Raw genomic sequence first — 6,523 nt, forward strand, 5'->3', positions numbered from 1 at the left:
CAAGTAGCCAAATACTATGTTTTTTTTTGTTTATTGAGTCATGTTAAAACTCGCCTTTCAATACTCTAAATCATTTTGTCATGCAACACACATTTAACTTGAGATAATTTAAAATGGGAGATTGAACAGTAAAATTAAAATGGATATAACGTTTTTTTTTTTTTTGCTAACACCTTATTTACTCATTACCTTTCAATGTTATAATGCCATGCATTAGTTGTTAGGTAACTTTAAATTCACTCTAACTTGTATAAATTGAAAATAATATTAAGTATCTAAATTATTTTTTTGATAATTCTACATTATCTATTGCCAATGTTTTGATATATATACTATATATGGAATTACTTGAGAAATTTTAGCTAATTTATATTTCTTTATATATTTTTTCTAAAACCCAATATCAGAATAGAGTAAGATTGTTTCAAGGCAATTAAATATTGTCTTCCGCTTCTTTCGTTTAATGACGCACTTTAATTTAGAGAGAAAATCAAAATTATGATTAGCTAGTAGCAAACTTATCATTATAGTAATTTATGAAATACGAATATTCGATTTTGACAATGACACACTCGATCTAAACGTTCCGTAATGTCATTTCATCCAATCGACCCACTTCACTCTAAAGTTTCTAAGCACGGCACCCCATCATCTCTTCTTCTTAATATTTTTTATAATTTACTATGGAGTACGACAATAGTTTGTAACATTACACATTTACCTGCTAGTGTTTCAATTTACTTTGAGTACAATAGCAAAATATATACATTAACAGGTTTTACGTCAATTTAGTGGTTAAGGTGAAATACTACACTATATCCAAGTTAATAAATAACCTTCTTTTTAAGTGAGAATTTACACTTTTTTACTGTAATAATCTAGTTAATCGTGGCCCTATTCAATAAGGATGGACAAAGAAACAAAATTGTGTATGCTAAAAATTGGTTTAAAAGACATGTTGGCCCAATTCGACCTCGATCCGGTCAATATGAACTTTATTTGTTTAATTGTTTAATAAATAAACCAATACGATCGATTTGCACTTTATACAACTGGAAATTACCTTTAATAACTCAAATATCTTAAAACAATAATTTAAGTCAAACTTACCATTGCATATTAAGTTATTGACTAAAATTAGTAAACACTTTCCTATAGATAATGTGACTTTACAATACACTATTTTTTCGTGAAATTATTACGAAGTAACCCGTCGTAAACTCTAAGCCATATATTGTTAAAATTAAAATGACAATCTTCGGTTATCCATATCTGAAATGATGTCCCTAGCCTCTAACTCCAGAGTAGACATTAAAGTGTGCAATTTCATCCAACCCTTCAAATAAGAACCTTACAATAAGAGGAATTAACTCACACATTGTACAATTTGATGATGATAATACAATACTTCAAAAGCAGTAGACTTGAATTTTTTGGTAATTCTATACAAATAACAAAGTCGTATACAATACTATTAGTTTTTGATGTAGCACTTAATGTGAGAAGATAAATAATATTCCAATTCATTTTAATATTATTATGTCTGATATAATGAATATAGGATCTAGAAGAAACAAACTAAATGTTTAAATGTAAAAATCTACTAAAATAATGGAAGATAACAACAAAAGATATGAGATGTACTTATAAATAATTATGTAAAATTAACAGTTAACATAACAAAAGAAAAGTTTTAGAACAGATAATACTAAATTATATTGACGTAAATTAAAATTAATAAAGTTATTAACTTACCGCTTAAAGTAACTAAAATAATGGAAGATAACAACAAAAGATATGAGATGTACTTATAAATAATTATGTAAAATTAACAGTTAACATAACAAAAGAAAAGTTTTAGAACAGATAATACTAAATTATATTGACGTAAATTAAAATTAATAAAGTTATTAAGTTACCGCTTAAAGTAATACGGTCAAAACCGAAATATAAGTTAAGAACAATCTCGTTTGTCATGGAATTTGTATGGTTACCATGAAAGTTCATCTTCTTCTTAAAAAATTATCAGTGTTATACGGAGTAGTAAATTGGGATGAGCACATGTAATATAGGAACCAAAATATGAGGTAACTAAATCAAAAATCAAAGCACGTATCTTCATATTCCTTTCATAATATTATCGCTACAAATATTAAATATATAATTGATACTACTATTGTGATATCTTGCCATGATTCTAGTGAGATTATGGTAAGTTTTTTAAAATTTACAAATTTGTTTCATTCTACATATCTCCTATCATTTATATTGCATTTTATTGGCGTTATTTATGTAATGCATTTATTGATGGTTTAATTATTAATTAGTAATATTAGCTTATTAGATTACATCAAAATAAATATGACGATGACACGTGGCAGAAGCCATCTGTCGATGACATGTGACAGATGATTTCTGCTTTAATATAATATATGATATGATGATTCATCTTCAGTTTGTAGAGCGAATTCTGAGATGCTAATCTCACATGTTCATGTCAGGCCCACTTTATTTATTTGGCTTGGTCCACATTTTCAATCAATTTGGAGAACACAAATTATCATTCTCACATGTTCATGTTCGACCCACTGTATTTATTTGGTTTGGTCCATATTTTCAATCAATTTGGAGAACACAAATTATCATTTTAGACGATATTGTCTGTCATAAACTTTAAACTGGGTCAAGTACCATACTATTTGTATAGATAAGACAAAAAGAAATGCTTAGATATTAGACTTTAATATAATTATATAATATTATTATACAAATTCATTATACTAGATAGTTTATTATATGTACAAATATGTTAATTGTTTAACATAGGCAAATATAATATAAGTAGCTTATTTTTTGAAAACTATGAAAAGGTAAATAAATCAAGATTTCCAAAAGATACAATATTATACTCCCTCCAATTCGCTATAATGTTCCCTCTTTCCCGAAACGGATTACTCAAATAATGTTCCCCTTTCCTTTTTTGGTAACTTTTACTCTTATTTTATTCATCTCTCTCTCCTATTATCAAACCCCACACAACTCTTTTACTCATATTTTATTACTTTTCTTAATATTTTGGCCCCACAACTCTTTATTTAACTCATAATAATTCATCTCTCTCTCTCCTATCATCAACCCCACCAATGTCCTTTATTAATTTTTAATAGTATTCCTTAAGTATCGTGCCAAAGACAAAGGGGAACATTATAACGAATCGGAGGGAGTATAATCTATATATTTGTACTTTAATTAACGTAAATAACAAACGTTTTTAATTGACATTCTAATTTAATATTTAACATTATAATTTAATATTTAACATTTATTTTTATAGATGTAAGTCTAATTAGAGGTGGCAATCGGGTCAGTCGGGTCGGGTTTGGGTAGGGTCACGTCGGGTCGGGTCATATCGGGTCAGCATACCCTTTCGGGTCGAGTCGGGTTGGGTTCGGGTCGTTGTCGGGTCGGGTCATTTCAGGTCGAATGATGTATCGGGTTGGGTCGGGTTTGGGTCGGGTCATTATCGGGTCGGGTAACTTAATCGCATTACTATAATTTTTTACCATTAAATTTATTTTTTAACCTATTATTTGGTTTAATTAATTCATTACTAAGTCAAACATATCAATCTAAACACAAAATCACTTTCACTTTGATCAAAATTAAGCTTAATAATTATCGGGTCATCAATTTAATCGGGTCAGTATCGGGTCGGGTCAATATCGGGTCCGGTCTGGGTCGGGTTCGGGTCACTGATAATCAGGTCGTGTCGGGTTACGGGTCGTCATCGGGTCGGGTCGGGTCGGGTCGGTTTCGGGTCACAGTATTTTCGGGTTCGGGTCGGGTTTGCTCGGGTTCGGGTCAGGTCACTCGGGTCGGATCAGACTTGCCAGCTCTAAGTCTAATACATTTAAATATTAAACTGATATAAAAATTAAATTTGATAAAATTAAGTAAGATAATGATTTAATGTAAAAATAACTCTGTTTGTAGTGAAAATAATTGTAGCAACATCGGATATATTAAATATGATAGTAATCACTCACATGAGTAGTAAAATTTACAATAATAGCAACGATAGTAGTGAAAGTAATAATAGTAACAACGAGAGTAATGAAATTAACATTATTAATGCAGGATAATGAAAGTAACAATAATGACCACCGGAGTAGTGAAATTAACAATAGCGAATATAGTGTAAGTAAAGTAGTACGAAGTAACAATTAGAGAAAGTATGAACAATCCTAATCAATCGATTTAAACAAAATATTTTACTTATTTAAATCTACAAGTTTGATAAAATTAATGGAAGTAGTCAATTTAACCGTAAATATAGTGAGATTATTTTAGAAAACAATAATAACCACATAAATAGTAAACATAATAGTATTTTTTTTTTAGTAAAATGTAAAAATTATATTTTTTTTTGGTCTAAACTATCCGGTAATCCGAACCACATTGGGCCGACTAATCCGGATTTCGGGGCGTGTCCAAGGATTACGGTATTTAAACCCCTCCCAATCGCAGTTGTGGGGGATCGATCCGCAGACCTCCCTACCAAGCGCAGCCCCATGCTACCACTGCGCCAACCACCATGCAAACTATTTGCCACCAAGCCCACCATATCAGACTACTACTATATTTAGCAAAAATGAAACCTTCCTACTAGCTCATTCACAAGACCTTTACACGAAATTAATTGATTGCAGCCAACTAACAGGTATACAATCTTTGGGAGACCTAGTTATGTATATTCAAGTATGGGTCCTCACCTACGAGTAGGGATGGCAATGAAATCCAGATCCGCCAGATCCTCGGGATCCAGATCCTACGGAACCGGATATGGATCGCAATATCTTAGATCCAGTGGATAAGGATACGGATATGGATCGTATGGTCGAGATCCAGATCCTACCCTTAGATCCATTTTTATTTTATTTTATTAATCAATAAGTTAAGTTAAACAAATAATAAAACTATATGCTTTATTTTTTTAATATTTTTTCATAAATCAAACCATGATGTTTTCTGATTAACATTTTTCGGTTAAAATAATATTTATTTAGTGTTATTGTAATTTCATAAGACTTTATTTTTATCTTATTAAAATTTTGGCTTTATTATTTGTATCTAATAGAGAAAACTATTATGTTATGTAGCAATAAAATCCAAAAATTAATATTTTCATATTTTAAAAGGGAATTTTCCTTTACTATCAAAAGGATATGGATAGATCCTGATCCAGTCCAGATCCTGTGGATCGGATATGGATATGGGAATTTCAGATCCTGTAAATATGGACCGGATCTGGATCTTATAGGATCCTATCCAGATCCTATCCATTGCCATCCCTACTACAGAGTCATTTACATTCTTCAACTATCACTCGTGACATTTCTCTGTGTAGTTGGTTCCACCACATTTTTGGTAGGTATATATTTAGTATGAAATGTATGATTCATCTTCATTTTGTAGAGCGAATTCTGAGATGCTAATCTCACATGTTCATGTCAGGCCCACTTTATTTATTTGGCTTGGTCCACATTTTCAATCAATTTGGAGAACACAAATTATCATTCTCACATGTTCATGTTCGGCCCACTGTATTTATTTGGTTTGGTCCATATTTTCAATCAATTTGGAGAACACAAATTATCATTTTAGACGATATTGTCTGTCTTAAACTTCAAACTGGGTCAAGTACCATACCATTTGTATAGATAAGACAAAAAGAAATGCTTAGATATTAGACTTTAATATAATTATATAATATTATTATACAAATTCATTATACTATATAGTTTATTAGATGTACAAATATGTTAATTGTTTAACATAGGCAAATATATTATAAGTAGCTTATTTTTTGAAAACTATGAAAAGGTAAATAAATCAAGATTTCCGAAAGATACATAATTATATAATCTATATATTTGTACTTTAATTAACGTAAATAACAAACGTTTTTAATTGACATTCTAATTTAATATTTAACATTCTAATTTAATATTTAGCATTTATTTTTATAGATGTAATTCTAATTAGATGTGGCAATCGGGTCAGTCGGGTCGGGTTTGGGTAGGGTCACGTCGGGTCGGGTCATATCGGGTCAGCATACCCTTTCGGGTCGAGTCGGGTTGGGTTCGGGTCGGGTCATTTCAGGTCGAATGATGTATCGGGTTGGGTCGGGTTTGGGTCGGGTCATTATCGGGTCGAGTAACTTAATCGCATTACTATAATTTTTTAACATTAAATTTATTTTTTAACCTATTATTTGGTTTAATTAATTCATTACTAAGTCAAACATATCAATCTAAACATAAAATCACTTTCACTTTGATCAAAATTAAGCTTAATAATTATCGGGTCATCAATTTAATCGGTCGATTCGATCGGGTCGGGTCAATATCGGGTCCGGTCTGGGTCGGGTTCGGGTCACTGATAATCGGGTCGTGTCGGGTTACGGGTCGTCATCGGGTCGGGTCGGGTCGGGTCGGTTTCGGGTCACAGTATTTTCGGGTTC

At 31.1% G+C, this 6,523-nt stretch overlaps 1 long non-coding RNA gene across 1 annotated transcript; it reads right to left on the reverse strand.

Moving 5' to 3' along the window:
* Positions 1-958: 958 nt before the first annotated feature.
* On the reverse strand, positions 959-2,375 carry LOC141602569 (uncharacterized). Its single transcript, XR_012524531.1, has 2 exons — positions 1,920-2,375; positions 959-1,350 (listed from the first exon to the last, which is right to left on the reverse strand). It is a non-coding gene; the product is annotated as an uncharacterized LOC141602569 (long non-coding RNA).
* Between the last annotated feature and the right edge of the window lie 4,148 nt (positions 2,376-6,523).

Source organism: Silene latifolia, chromosome 9 (genome assembly GCF_048544455.1).
Source record: "Silene latifolia isolate original U9 population chromosome 9, ASM4854445v1, whole genome shotgun sequence".
Taxonomy (NCBI): domain Eukaryota; kingdom Viridiplantae; phylum Streptophyta; class Magnoliopsida; order Caryophyllales; family Caryophyllaceae; genus Silene; species Silene latifolia.